Genomic DNA, 15,630 nt, shown 5'->3' with positions numbered 1-15,630 from the left:
TCAGGGTTGCCAGATCATAAAATCAGGGTTGCCAGATAAATCCATCCTAATGGACAGACGATATTACAAAGTCGTAGTTTCGTTCAGTATTTATTTTACAAAGATATATAAATTGTCTCGTCTTACATATAATGCAACAAAAGAGAATATCTGTTACGAATGAGTAGAAACAAACCTTCATAGAGTAATGTAGAGGTAATATTGAAAAGGGAAGAGAAACATATCCTGGCCACTAGTTCATGTTAACAGATGTAGGGCTTAAACACTGGGGCATGCTGTTATAGGAAAATAATCCACAATAAGACTGTTGATATGGCTTGACTCAAACTGAATTAATTCCCTATATCAGCACATCCTGAAGTGTTTTATTACTCATATCATATCAATTTGCTAAAGAGACAATTTGCAATTTTTAATTATTAATGACACATAACGTTTTTGTGTCCATGAAACAAGTTATTTCCTGTCACTCTAGAAGCTATCTTGACATTAATAAGACAAAATATGCAGCTTGTCATGTTACTGAGAAAGTGGAAAAGTCCGTAAATGTTAAATAAACTTCTCTGTCTCCTTACAGAAAACTTCACCATATCAGTGATTATACGTTTCTCTTTGTTAAACAGCATGTTTTCAAAATCTATCTATTATTAGCCCTAGATTATGTCGCACCTCACAAATCCCTGTAAATGTGCTGTTACTATAGAAACGATAACGTATTACAGTCTGCCCTCCACATTCGCGGGTTTAACGTTTGTGGATTTGATTATTCGCGAGTTTGCCATCAATAATTACATTTTTGGATTTTTGCAAAGTTTAGTAAGTCATAAATGCATAAAATATATGAATTATTCATGTATATATCATTTACTACCATAAATATATACACAACTTTATTATAAAAAGTTAGATTTTGTAAAAAGTTTCAGTGCGCTAAAGACCTGTGGACTACACACTCTGTTTGGAGACGCCGTGCTCTTCGTCTCGGTACTAGCCAAGCCTCATTCATCTGTTTTATCTCTCAATGTGTGGCATATCTTGCGTTTCTCTCAACTTTTTGCATCTATAAAGTGCAATAACATATCAACTGTAATCATGGGTACAAAGCGTAGTGCTTCTAGTGTTTTAACACACGACTACAGAGCGTGCGCATCGATATAAACCTGTGATTTGCCCTGCAGCCGGAACTACCATCAGAGCTGCTGTTCCAGAAAACTAATCAACACCTTCTGACCAATCAGAATCGAGGATTCAACAGCAAGCCCATATTCAACTAATTTACGCAAAATTCCCCAAATCCAAAATGTGAACCGACATCGCCCCCTGGTGGTGAACGCGCTGTAGTTCCACGGCAGAGACTGGTGCTGCACCTTTCCTTCACTCCCCTATTCCTCTTCACGTTGATTTTTTACCACCCGTATTCAGACAATTGCTGCCACAATTGGCTGGTTCTCTAGAGTCACGTCGGACAGTGTCCAATCAGCGCACGGCTCATGAAGACGAACTCCTGGCTGATCCTAGCGCAATGGGCGGGGCCTGGCGGAAAACGGGTGCGAAAACACACCTTCTCCGCTCCTTCTTAGGCTCCACTCTCAGCTCCCATCGATTGTCGGGGATGTGACCCCGGAACAGGACGCTTCCTTAGAAACAACTTAGCATTTAAACAACACACAAACAAGGACAAAAAAAATCCTGGACCAGGAGAGGTGAGTGAGAAAAGTTGGCGCGTTGGAACAGGGTTATTTAAATGACTGCTAGCGAGCGTAAATTGTGTTAGCATTGAGGACTGGCTTAGCCTGGTAGCTTAGCTTAGCTTAGCTAGCGTCAGTAGTGAGTGTATGGGAACTTCATTGAAGGCTTTGTTAGAAACAACAGAGCGCTGAGCTCCTTCATTAAAATACTGCACACTGGTTTTTAAACCATTTAACACCTTTAAACAGTTAAATAAAACCTCTGCAAGAACACACAGTGTCCAAGAAGTGCCATAACATTTAACTGTGTTATTTATTTAAAGAAAAAAGCTCATGTTTTGAGGAAATTGTTGGGAGATGGAGGGAGCAGATCTTTATCCAGATCCTCAATCTTCAGACTCTTCACTTCAGTTTCAGCTCTTTTTAATCAACACTACTGTCCTGGACATTCAGCTCAGCCTTGATTGTTTTCTACACATCTGCTGTGGCTTGATCACTGGTTATTTTCTCCCTTTTTTTTCTTCACTCATGGTTCAGATCAGGTAACATTACTCTGCTTATCCAGTCATTACTCACAGGGATGGTCTGGAACATTAACTGATCAGGAATGTCATGGCTTAATGCAACACTTCACGTCTTTCAGCCCGGAGTGTTGATCAGAGTCTATTTTTGTGTCTCCACACCCTCGGACCCATTGTGCATGTGAACGCAACTGTCACATTCATTACGGTTGCGGATCACATTCGGATAGGAGGGAAGATCTCTTGCATGGGAGATGACTTGTTCGGGATACCTGATACTGATGTTGGGGAAAGTTTGGGGGTTGAGTAAGCGGAGAGAACCATGTGTGCGCTTAAAGCAGGATCTCCATCAGTATGGAGATGAATGACATGAATACGTCAGACTATGTTCAGTACGGCAGAGATAGTGTCACCACCAAGCAGAAAGTCTTCTTTGAAGAATTTGTATTTTCTTGAAGGGGAACACGGTTGTATCATTCTACACGGGCTGAGCTGAGATGATAATCATGATTGTTTTGCTCTGTTGAAATGAAATTGCTTATTGTGATTGTTCAGTATTACAGGAGCAAAATTGGATTTTTTTTTTTTGCACTTTATCATAATATCATTTTATATGAATATAAATCAGTCTCCACACTGACGCCTCATAGCTCCAGGGTCCTCGGTTCGAACCTGACCTCTGGTTATTGTCTGTGTGGAGCTCTGTGCATGGTGTCCCCTGGTTTCCAGGGTTTTCCAGTTTCCTCCCACTAAACAAAACATTTTGGTAGGTGCACTAGTGACTTTACATGTGAATGTGTGTGTGTGTGTGTGTGTGTGTGTGCGCTTGGTGTCCAACCTTTGGGCATTCTCACCTCACACCCAATGATCCCAGGATAGGCTCCAGATCCACCACAGTCACCACACCACTACATAAATATCATCACTGTTAGATTTATAATAACAAATTAGACTTTACAGTATCTGTCCAGATAGACAGTTCTGGAGAGCTTGTGATTTACTACGTCATTTATCAATCTAGAAAAAAATACATCAAATTTTAGATAAGCTTGCCAATGTCGTAGTCAATTATGTGTAATTAACTAATAAAACCCAAAAATTGGGATTAAAATTTTAAAGCTCTGAGTAATTGTGCAGGTCTGATGAAACCATACAAAGACGTCTCTTTAAAAATGACATCAAAATTAGGGCTTCATGATATTGAAGAAAAATGCGATATGCGATAACTTGTTAAATAATGCGATATGCGGTACGATAATGCTCTAAGTGTTTATATTTAAATAATTTATATCTATATCTGTATATATATTATTAAAGTCATTCAGTTATCACAAGCCCTTGCGATATGCATATCGCGATATTTACATATGCCATATTTCCATACTTTCGATTCAAAATACTGATTCCACGATATCAAGATTTATTAAGATTTATTGAGAATAATCCCCTTTTCCTGTTCCTGAGTAGGAATATCTCCATTCAGCAAAAAACTATGAAATGAAATGAAATGAAATCAATGAAGTCCAAAAAACTGACGGAATGGTGTAATCCGTTGTGGCAAGAATGTCCATTTCGATTGATTTCTGTAAGACTGCAGCGCTGATTTTCATTCCCTTCTCATCAGAATCCAGTATTTGAATTTGTATTTACTCATTTTGTGTCACACACTGTAGCAGCTAGTTCTGAACTTGATATATTATTTAATATGGCTGTGATATGATATTTATTTACAGCAGTCCTACACGGTTTTGGATGTAGCTCCGATTTAGGACTCCGCTCCGGGTTCCAAAGCTGGGGCAGGTGGAGCTCTGGCACAGCTCGGCCTCCGTGTCCCTGGGGGTGATGATCAGCTGTCTTTGTGCAGCAGGCTTAGGCAAGGCTCAAACCCCCTACCATGCTCCAACATGCTTTATGTGCTAGGGGTTGAAGCTCTTGCAATGAAGCTCAAACCCCTCTAGTTTCTCTCAGACAGACACCACTACTACATGAACATGACCTTGCGCAATGATTGTAGCTTAACGCGTGTACAAAATATGATTGATCTTTTCCCCAAAATCTATAATTTTTTGCTCTGCCTCAATCTAAATAAGAGGGAAAAAACTTGAGCGCATGCTGTTATAGGAAAATAATATACAACAGCTTGGTGTGATACAAAGCAGAGTTACTGTTAACACCCTGGAGTCGATTATTTTCCTATAACATCATGTCCCGATGTGTTTTATTCCTCTTATACCACAGCGATCTGCTGATGATTACAGTTTTTAATTTCTTAATAAATAACACATTGTGCTTTCTCACCATTTAATGTTGTGCAATGTCTCCAAGGCAAGTTAGTTCCTGTAATCACACAGCTTGTCATTTTACCATAAACCCAGAAAGCAGAAAGACCTCTGTCGTGAAGACGTTCACATGTTGGAAAGTCACTGAATGTTAGAAAACGCCGACACTGGAGACTCCTTCCATACAGAAAACGTAACCCTACCGAAATTTTGGTTATTAACTATCAACATTATTTAAAAACCATTTTTATTATATTTTTAGCCTTAGATTATGCGGATAATATTATTAGAGCGAGCATATCAACCTTATATAAAATCCTATGTTCTGTATTTTCTGAATGTATCTAGATAGACCATAAATCCCTCTTCTGAAAGGAATTATATTGCATACTGCAGTATGTTTGGGCTCGAAATCACAGTTGTATTGTGATTTTAAATTGATTTTCCCTCATTTTTGTACAGATCAGTAACTAAGAGCTGATTTTTTTTGTTCTGCACAGTGTAACGTAGGATTTTATTCTATTTTATGATCCCCAGATGTTTTTGCTATGTAATTTCTTTCCAGCACAATCAGTGTAGACCCAGTTAGTCAGAATGGAAACTCGGTTGTTTTTAACTGTTCTTTTCGCATGAATCCTGCACAGGCCTGTTATAGAGCATAACTGTAGCTCTCTCTCTCTCTCTCTCTCTCTCGCTCAGCCTCGGCAGTGAAATCCCAACGGAACCAACCCACTGCAGTAGCGTTTCTATTGTAATTCATGATGAGCACTCGAGTACCAGACACAATGTCATGTATAGCAGTTACTCCTAATAATCTTTCATTTCTCCAGTTAAAAATAACTGGTTCGTATCCCATACATTCTCGGGACTCACGCTAGTTTGTCTGTATAGATTTTATTTCTGTATAATTAGTACTGTGTTGAAGAAAGTCATAACTCGTTGTGTAAAATCAAAAGCCTCTGGAATGAATCAATTACTGAATCAAGTCTCTGCTAATTTATTTCTTTTAGCACAGAATTAACTATAATGATATTTAAGAGTGACCCAGTGGTCTGGATTTTCTAGTGAAATAAGGAATATATTCCATCTAATGTTGTAATATTTGTCATATTAAATAGGAGGCAGTGACAGGAAGTTGGAAGCAGTGCTGAACTGTTCTGGAGGGGAGTTTACGATTATTTGGCATTTGGTAAATCCCTTTACAGGGTCATGTTTCGCGTACTCCTCACATACTGCTAACGACTCGTGACCTACTTCTCAGTGGTACTTTCACCATGCGCTTCATCATCATTGTGGCTAGATACAGCAACCATTGTTTTCGTGCTGTATTACAGATTACAATACAATCCTTCCTCAAACATGCGACAGTTCAGCTGAAGCTTCTACCAGCTGCTGCTTGCTTTGCATCACGACTTGGAAGTTCCCTCTGAACACTGCTTTAAAATTAGGGCAGTGTTGATACATAAGGTACAGTTCTGTGCAAAAGTCTTAGACACCCCATTTTTTTAGTACAAACTTTTATTTTATGACTTCTACATTATTGATTCAGTACAAAAACATTTTAGATTTCCAAACATTAGTTTTCCAGCACAAAATTAAATGTTACAGAGAAATGTTTGTATGTCAGTAAAGAAAGCAGCATATTGCATAAGCGATACTTTTCAGATTAAAAAAAAAAAAACATAATGAAGGCTGCTGGGTTTTGCTGCGAAAAAAATGAAGCAAGTGTGACAGTCAAAGTCTCCAGAAGAACTGTGGCTGCTTCTGCAAGATGCTCAGTAACACTTACAGCTCATTTCCTTATAAAACTACTATCTATTTTTTTTAAAGCAAAGGGTCAACACACCAAATATTGCCTTTGTTTCATTTATTACTCTTTACTGCTCTTTATAGTATTTTTTGATGTAGAAACATTTAATTTCATTATTTCCGAAGGCATCTTTGCTCTACAGCATTTCTTTGCATGTGCCTAAGACTTTTGCACGGTAGTGTATATGAAATCTATATCCATAAAAAAATTACATAAACTCTGTATACATTAGAGCAAAACAAGTGAAGAGTTGCTGTAAATGGAAAGTAACATGTACAGTATTGCCATAAATAATATATGCACTGTATGGAATGTTTTATGTACATGAATGAAATATAAAGATGAAAAAGGATTGATGAAGGAGCGTTAGAAGTTTGTGCCGAAGTTACAGAGATACTAGCAGCAAGATAATGACCGATGTATGTTTTTTTTTTTTTTTTTTTTTCCATAAATTATCTGACTGTTCAGTGAATAATTGCAGAGACAGGGATGTCAGTTGAGTATGTAGTAGGGCAGAGGATCAGTATTGGAATATTGCACATGGTGTATTTACAAGCTGGATCACGTTGTAGCAGCCTGGAAAAACCCTTCATCTGGTCAAATTTTCGCATTTTCTATTATATATAGTTCTGAAAACTACAGACTTTCCTGAACTGAAGTTGACCTCTTAATTGCACATGTCTGCTTACAGAGTCCCTGAAGGGACCTTTGCAAAAAAAGAAAAAAATCTTGTGAAAATGGAAAATTATCTCGTATGCATGAGAAACTTTGTGGTTTTCACGTGATTTTTTTCCTGAAAATGGCTCCACGTACTTTCTCGTATTCTTTAAGAAATACAACCTTGTGACAGATTTTTGCATGTGCATGTATCAGTTTTTTTTTCACAAGAATTTTATAGTGTGTTTAATTAATATATATATATATATATATGTGTGTGTGTGTGTGTTTATATATATATATACATATATTATATACATACACACAAGCTGTATGACGTTTTACATACATTAAAGGTCCGTTCATGGGCTCTCTATGTGTTTACCCCCCAAAGTGAAAAATGAAGAATTGTGAAAAATGGAAATTGTGTTTAAAAAATCCACTGAAATTTATAATTCTTACTTTGATTATTCACATCATCCACATCAGTCTCTTTCTCATCTCGTTGTCGTCTCTTCACTTGACTGACCTCTTCACAGTAACATCTGTTAGCTTGGCTAAATTTCTTGTTATTTATGTCATTTTTTTATCAGGTCATTTAAACATTTTAAAGCTTTGTCTGCTGTCATCTCTCTCTCTCTCTCTCTCTCACTCTCACTCTTCTCAGTTTTGATGATGATGTGATGGTGATGGAGCATCATGGAAATTTTGACATTCGGAAACTGAGATAATTATCCTTATGTCCATTATGACATTCATTGATTGAGGAAATCACATTTTATAGACACAAATTTTTTGACGTCTTTAGGCAGACTGACTGTGTTTAGCCACTGTGTTTGTTAAACTGGCTCCTTATCCATGATCTCTGCAGGCAGACACCAAGGCAGAGTTAGGAAGTATCCTAAAAAAAACTTGTTTTGGTAAAATATATAAGTTTTCATAAAGTTGAGGTGCCAAAATATATTATTCTACCTGTTGATTCTGTAGCATATGCGCACTTATCACAGACAATAATGTTAACAAGTTTCCCTGTACCTGATTAATTGAAACTCCTTTGTAAATGTGGTCTAAGGGCAGTTTTTGGGAAACTCAGTCATGTTTGCAACCAGAATTTATTGCTTTCTGATATTAACACTGATATTAAAAGAAGTATGTTTAATACCTGGTGCATTCTTTCTACCTGAACCCTTTTAATGCTGGTTTTAACGAAACAGTCAGTAGAATCTGTTTTTCCAGCACGAAAGAGATTTCCAGAGCACATCAGTTAAAGACAATAAAATATCCTGTCCCATTTCTCCGGTGCTGGTGTGGAGGAGTGTGTGGCTTTCCCAGCTGTTCCAGGAGGGGTGGCATGGTTTAGCTGCTGACAGATTTACTCTGAGCCCATTAGCTTATCAGGATGTATGACCTTTATTTCCATCCCATAACATTTTCCTATTATTAATTCTAATGCTATGTCAGGATAAAGCTGTTCAGCTTAAAACCTCCCAATGAGTAACCTGAGCTTTGGTGAAAAATAATTTGCTGAAAAATCTTCCTAGATTTTTGATGAAATCAGTAGTTTAAATGTGTCTCATCATGACTATGGAAATTTTTTGTTTAATGTCCTGATGATTTTAACCAAACAAAGCAAATCTTTATTGTAAATTATAATTATTTTATAGGTATTTTTATTTGTTTGGGAAAATTGAAGCCAGTTACCAAAAAGAAGACCTCCTTGGGGATTTTCTCCCCACTTCTGTGATGGGGAATTCATGAATTGCAAATTCATGTTGCAATGCATTCCCTTAAACGTGCAATAGTTCATGTCTTACTTGTACAAATAACCGAGAAAATATGTAGAACATGATAAAAAAAATATTTAAGCTATAGCCTCAAGTCTATTATGTAGCAGAGAAAATTCACTTGGAAGAGTGTGTTACAGGCCGGAGTGCTTGTTTGTGTTTACATGGGTCTCCTGTCAGCCACTGTTTACCTCTTAGAGTCAGGTAATGCACAGCCATGCTTTAGAAAAACCACCTTTATATAAATGTTACGATGGTAACACCGAAGCTCAAAAGCTCAAGAGACCTCATTACAAAGAAAAACAGGCCAGCACATGCACTCTCGGCCGTTCTCATAAATCAGCATCAGCCGAATTCTGCATGTTGATAGTGTTATAACTTGGCTTTAACTGCTTGAAAGTGATGTCATGACAGTCCTTACTAATGCTAACTCTATGAGTATTAAACCTGTTTATAGACTTTTTAAAAACAAATTTCAAGCTTAAATAGTCTCTATTGGCAGATCATTTTTCAAATTTCAGAAAACATTCAAAACATTCAACCAAAAAAACAGTCAGAATTTGAATTTGAGCTAAACTCCATGTACTTAACTGCTAGTCTATGATTATTAAACCTGTTTATGGACTTTTTTAAAAACAAATTTCAAGCTTAAAATAGCCTCTATTAGCAGATCATTTTTCAAACTTTAGACATTATTTTCTAGAAAGAAGCAAATTTATCTGACAATAGAATAAGACTGTTGAAAGCATGTAAAACAGACTGAATGATCTTATATTTGATTTATATTAATCTCATGATAAATGCGATATAAATTCAAGATATTTTTGCTTAGATTTTTTGCAGTATGTCTGCATTCTTGGGACATTTAAAGGAAACTCCAGTGTTTTTAAACCTAATCTCTATCCACAGCATCTGTATCAAATGGCTGAGCACTACTGACAAGAAATTTGTTAAATGCAATTTAAAAAAAAAAAAAAAAAAAAAAAAAAGTTAAATTAAAATTTGCTTATAATGGTACTCCAAGAGCAGTTGTAGAATTCTGCCAATAAATGTTTAAAGTGAGGTGCTTTGTAATGCAAATTCAAACTAACTTTTACACTCTGAACAATACAAATATTAGCATGAGACAGACATGAGAGAGTGTTTTTACCAAAGCTGTTGTGTAGCTCAATAATATTCTTATTAATCAATATTTGAACACTGGAACAATTCAGTAAGACATTCTAGTTCCCTCTGGAAAAGTAGTTCCACCTTTAAAAGGATAAATTATACAGATTAAGATCTTAATTTACAAATGCATTCTTTTCATATTTTAGCCTCGATTTCCATGCCGCAGTTTTGCGTGCCGCAGGGGATTGGTCACAGAGCCCCAGCTCCAAGTTCAGCAAAAATTGCCCTGTGCTGACCATTTGTGCTGTGTAAGCAGTTTAGCGATGCGATATTTGTTGATGCTTCGATATTTTTAAGCGCGTTTGAAATTCTCAGTGCAGAATCTTGTAGCGTGAGTGCCTCTACAACATGTAGCAGCGATAACCAACAGCCAATGAGAGCCAGAGAAGAAACTATTGTAAGCGACAGTAATATTGCTTCTATAAGAAATTATTTGTCATGTCGTAGCCACATGTTGTTAGGAACAGCAAAAAAAAAAAACACGGCAATTCCTGGCGACCCACAGAATAAAAATAATGTTTCTTTGCACTATGCCTCCTTTTCTCTTTGCAGAACAGACAATCATCTCTGCCCATGTCTCCCCAATCAATTCTTCCTCCACATTTTTCTTATATTTCTCTTTTTTTCCTCCACAGTCACAAAGACACATGATCGAAAGCTCTCTTGTTTATTTTCATGTTAAAAGTTCTATATTGTGAGCAGTACAGCGATTCACAGATTTTGAAAGTGTAGTGCAGTATAGAAAGTTGCGTTTTTCAGTACAGATGAAATCTGAAACTCTTATCCGTGAATAGGGATTAGGTTGAAAAACGCTGGAGGATTCCTTTAAGGCTCAGCGTAAACAGTCATGCTGACGGCACTAAATGCTTTGGCTGCGTGACGAGGTGAGCAAGTTACAGGGTTGCAGGACTAATGTGTGACCTCTGTGACCCTGCCACATGCAAGACCTTATCACATTGCACTGACTGGACACTCGATGCTACAGTGCAGTACATGAGGACAGCTCTCGGCTTACCGGGGCTCACTCTGTAACAGATGCACTTTTAATAATCAATTGACGAGTGGCAAATCAAGTTGATTTCATTAGCGTCCTAAATTCTGAACATGTCCAAAGTTTAGTTTAGGACGTCTCACTCAGTGGAGTTTAGTAGTTTCCCTATAACGCCGAATTGTGTAAAGCAAGATCCAGACAGGATTAGGGTCCTGGAGTAATTTCCTGTTTTACAGGTACTGCTCTGTGTCAGTGTTTTTCTCTGTCCTCCTTTGAGAAAATTACAGGCCGAATTCCCTACTGCTTTTCAAACTCAGCGGTCGTCTGATAATTTTAATCCCATCCGGATGTCCTTGATTTTCTATGCACGTCTCGCATGGGAAAAAATGATAATTTGACTGCTGCTACTTGCTGTATTTAATCTCGTAACATGTGTATCGGTGACCCTCACCCAGACATTAAACACTTTCTGAGTCACAAAGCAGATTCTTGTAAACTTTCTGATCACTGTTCTATTGTATTTTTGTAAATTGTAAATTGTACCTGGAACCCTGGTTCACCCCAAAGTGAAATAAGAACCGGCGTCTCTTCTCTACTCCAGTGCTTCTCTGACCGCTTGGACGCCATGTTGTGAATGAAGCATGATGATAAGATTGTATATTGCAAACATCTGGGTTTGTAGAAACTGTCTCCTCCTGTGGTCATTTTATTGTTATCTGGATGCAAGAGTTTTATGACTGAGGAGAAATGTAAAAAAAAAAATAATTACAGATGACCCTGTGATAAACTAATCCAATCTAAATAAAGTTTAAGACCTGATTTATCTCAGTAGCTCAGTCTTTATGAGCAGTGTGAGTAATAAACTCTATAGCGCTAGTGGGGTACTGGTTTAGGCATTATTTATCTTTAACACTAAAGCACTCTTTCACTGGTACATTTCTTCATTTATAGCACAGGATCTCATCTTTGTTCCCGATTAAAAGGCTTCGGTGGAAAACCATGCCCAGGGTGTGCGATATTAATCATAATAAACAGATGTTTAACAGACTACCAGAATCCATGTGACGTTTCACAGACTGCCTCTCGAAGCTTGCAGTTCAGCTCCCAATCATAACAGCACAAGCATGACCACGGCTTAGGGATTAAGTTCAACCCGTGCCCAGTTTGCTGCTTTTAAGTAATCGAGTTCATCATCTGTTGTCTGATGGATTTCTTATTCCTGAGGTTTAGAGCCTAAGATTGGTGAGGATTATAGCAGGCTTTCCACTGATGCTGTGCAGAGGGGTTTTCCTGAGATGCACATTGAAGTGAATTTTATTGCTTCTGTTAAGATCAGACGTTTTGGCACGAGTAGACGTAAACAACGTTTTTTTTTTTCCCTTTTCTTTCAAGATTGTTTTTTAGGTGCAGACTAAACATTTTGTAGGGTGTCACAAAGTACATACACATCAAGGCCATGTCATAGTATTCATTCTTTTTCAAGTAGGGGTGGAGGGTATGACGTGATATGAAATATCATATCGCGATACTCGAAGACGTATATACTATACGTAATATTTTTTTAAAAATATACAGTAGGTTTGCTAATGACTTGCTAGCAGAACAGTACTGTTACATTTTAAAATAAAAACTACGAAAATCTTTTATTAACATCTACAATTATTTAACCTAGACAACAACTGCACAGAATTTTAACAATTTTAAAGATGTGTTACAAAACTTCAAAATCTAAAATCTAGTTGAGCTGAGCAATAAAAATTAACTGCAAACTGACAGGAAGCAGCTTGATCTTAAAAATTGTACAATGTTAAAAATCTTTATAGATTTAAATTTTTTTTTTTTTTGGTATACCTTTTTAAATTTTTAAATTATTTTTATAAATAATTTTTTTAAATAGAAGGAATAAATTTATTTTTAATTTGTTTATTAATGATAAATTAATAAATGTATTATTATTTAAATATTTTTAATGCAGCAATCCTATATTGCAGGCAGCTTGTCAGCAAATCTATATCCATATATCACAATATGGTATTTTTCTTCTAATCAGCTGCTTGCAATCAATTTTAAAACAATTTCACTTTATAATCATTAGAAGAATACTGATGACTTCAGCAATGTGTCAGAAAAGTGTTTAGTGACATAATTTCTCACAATATCCATATCATCATATCGCCAAGTGCTATTGTCAAGACCTCTAAGAATATAGTTAGGTTAGGTTCGACTTCGTCATTGCAGAGACAACGAAATGCAGTTAGCATCCAGCCAGTAGTGCAAACAGCAAATAAGTTAAAAGAGGTAATAAGGTTATGATGCAATAAGTTAATTTAGCAGTGTACAAGTAAAGGTAAACAGTATGATGCATACCAGTAATGCAAATGGCAATTAAGTTAAATGAAAGAAATAAGAATTATGGTGCAGTAAGCTGAGATAAACAGTATACAGGTAGAGGTAAACAGCATGATCTATGCAATACGATGCAGTAAATACATACAGTGGATAAAATTCAGATCAGCAATAATGTGCAAATAACAGTCTGATATAAATAAATGTAGTAATGACATAATTGCAGTAAAGTGCAAGTAATGCTACTGTGTAGTTGTTAGTTGGACGCTGGCAGTTAACGCTTCGAAGTGGAGTTCAGCGTTAGTACATCTGAAGAGAAAAAGCTGTTAATGAGTGTTTTTTGTGCAACAACGCAGACTTCTGTAGCGTTTTCCTGACGGGAGACGTACAGACAGTCCATGGTGGGGATGGGAGGTGTCCTTGATAATACCTCTCGCCTTCAGCAAGCAGCGCTTTTGATAAATATCCGAAATGCTGGGCAACTGTGTTCCAGTGATGTGTTGGGCAGTTTTCACTACCCGTTGTAGTGCGTTCTGGTCACACACTGTGCAGTTGTTGTACCATACTGTGATGCGGTTTGTAAGGATTTGCCTACTGCATCTTTATTAGTGCTGCAATAAAACCTCAAAACATTTCAAACAAGGTTTGTTGATTTTTTTTTTTTTGGTTACATATTATGTAGCAGTTCATCTGTGTGTGAGTACATGTGCTATTTATATCTAATTTTTTCTCCAGAAGCCAGAATTTCCTGCTTCCTCTGCTTGTTACAGGCCAGGAGTCACTCACGTTAAAGTCTTTAGCTGTGTCTGGTATTGTTTTGCCTGCCGGAAGACATCCAGAGCTTCAGAACTGCACTTTTCACAGTGAGAGAGGAGAAGGGCACAGCTCATCCCCAATGATCAGAACAGTTGTAGAGCAGACAAGACAGTGTTAGTGTTGTGGTCTGGGAAAACCTGTTGGATATTGGTTTCTCAAACTTCCAAAAAAAGATGAAAGATTAAGTTTTGGCCAGTTTTTTTTTTTCGTAGCTGTATCATACTTTGACACCCACTTTACAAAACGACAAATAAAGCGACATGGAACGAAATCTTGCCTGCAAAGATCATGTTGGGTAAGAGGCCATTTTAACACTGTGTGTGTTTACAAAGATGTCCAAAACCTTGCTAGCTAAGATTAATTTCCTCACATGGTGAATGTCAGGCTTTGATTTAGTTATTGGGTAGCTGTGTGCCGTAGCAAAATGAACATAAGCCTAATCAATTCAGTTTCATCAGATTTTTAGGCACTGCACTCTATGGCCCTGCTCTGTGAGTCTGCATGGTTTACCGCTTCGTGGCTGAGCTGTTGCTGCTCCTAGATGCTTCCATTTTACAATAATAGTACTTACAATTGAGCATGGCAGATCTAGCAGGGCAGAAATTTCACGAACTGACTTGTGGCATCTTATGACAGTACTATGCGCTTGATTTTACCTGTTAGCAATAGGTATGGCTCAAATACCCGAACTCAGCAGTTAGGAGGGGTGTGCCCATGCTTTTGCCCATATAGCATATGTGTTAAGGGTAATTGAGGCATACAAATTAGTAACAGGAAGGACTAGGCTTCTTAGTGGCACTGGCAAAGTGTCCATTGGCATTGAGTTACTTGTTTATTTCTGGAGATGACCAGAACTTAAAACGCTACTTGCGGATGAGATACATGCAAAAGACAAATATATTTCAGTCAGAATTTGTGAAGGGATTTCCAGGCCACTACACCTTTTTCTTTCTTTTTTTTTTTTTTTCCAAGATCTCTAGAATTCATCTTACCCAGTACAGGTCCTTGTCAGTTTAGATGTCAGGTTAATTAGCTTACATATTATAAAAGGTTTCCTACAACCCATAATGCATAGCATGTTTCTGCCATTGGGTCGAATCGGACTTGAAATGTGTGTGTCGTTGCAATCAGACTGTGCGAGGAAGTGGCCTGAGGTTCCTTCAAAGAGGTGCTGGTTTCAGACCGGTTGTTTTGGGTCACACTTAGGTGCAATTGCCATTTATTAAAATTAAAATCTACTGCGATCGAGCCTTAGCAGATGTGTGTAACACAGCAGGTTTTGGGATTCGGACACACATTACATATAGCTATGTACCAAATGAAATAGTTTTTTTTTTTTTTTGGGAAAGTAAGGTGTACGTTTTTTATTATTATTATTATTATTATTATTATTATTATTATTATTATTATTTCATTCATGAATAGCCATGATTTGAATGATTTATCTATCCCTAGTCTTATTTTTCTACAATAGAAGAAGCACTCTAGCTTTCACAGCAAGTCCTTTTAGTCAGGCTGCTTATAATCTACCTGCTTGTAAAGTTTATGAATTCATTTTCTTAGGTCCA

General features: G+C 37.1%; 1 protein-coding gene across 1 annotated transcript in view; it reads left to right on the top strand.

The window, feature by feature from the left end:
• Positions 1 to 1,544: 1,544 nt before the first annotated feature.
• Positions 1,545 to 15,630, top strand: part of ctnnbip1 (catenin, beta interacting protein 1) — a 33,786-nt gene continuing 19,700 nt past the window's right edge. The window contains exon 1 of the mRNA XM_026921262.3: positions 1,545 to 1,703. The gene's annotated coding sequence lies outside the window, so the exon portion shown is untranslated. The remainder of the gene's footprint in view (positions 1,704 to 15,630) is intronic.

The sequence above is a fragment of the Pangasianodon hypophthalmus genome, chromosome 16, assembly GCF_027358585.1.
Source record: "Pangasianodon hypophthalmus isolate fPanHyp1 chromosome 16, fPanHyp1.pri, whole genome shotgun sequence".
Taxonomy (NCBI): Eukaryota; Metazoa; Chordata; class Actinopteri; order Siluriformes; family Pangasiidae; genus Pangasianodon; species Pangasianodon hypophthalmus.
The sequence above is the reverse complement of the archived record's forward strand: the minus strand, read 5'-3'. Positions and strand labels throughout refer to the sequence as shown.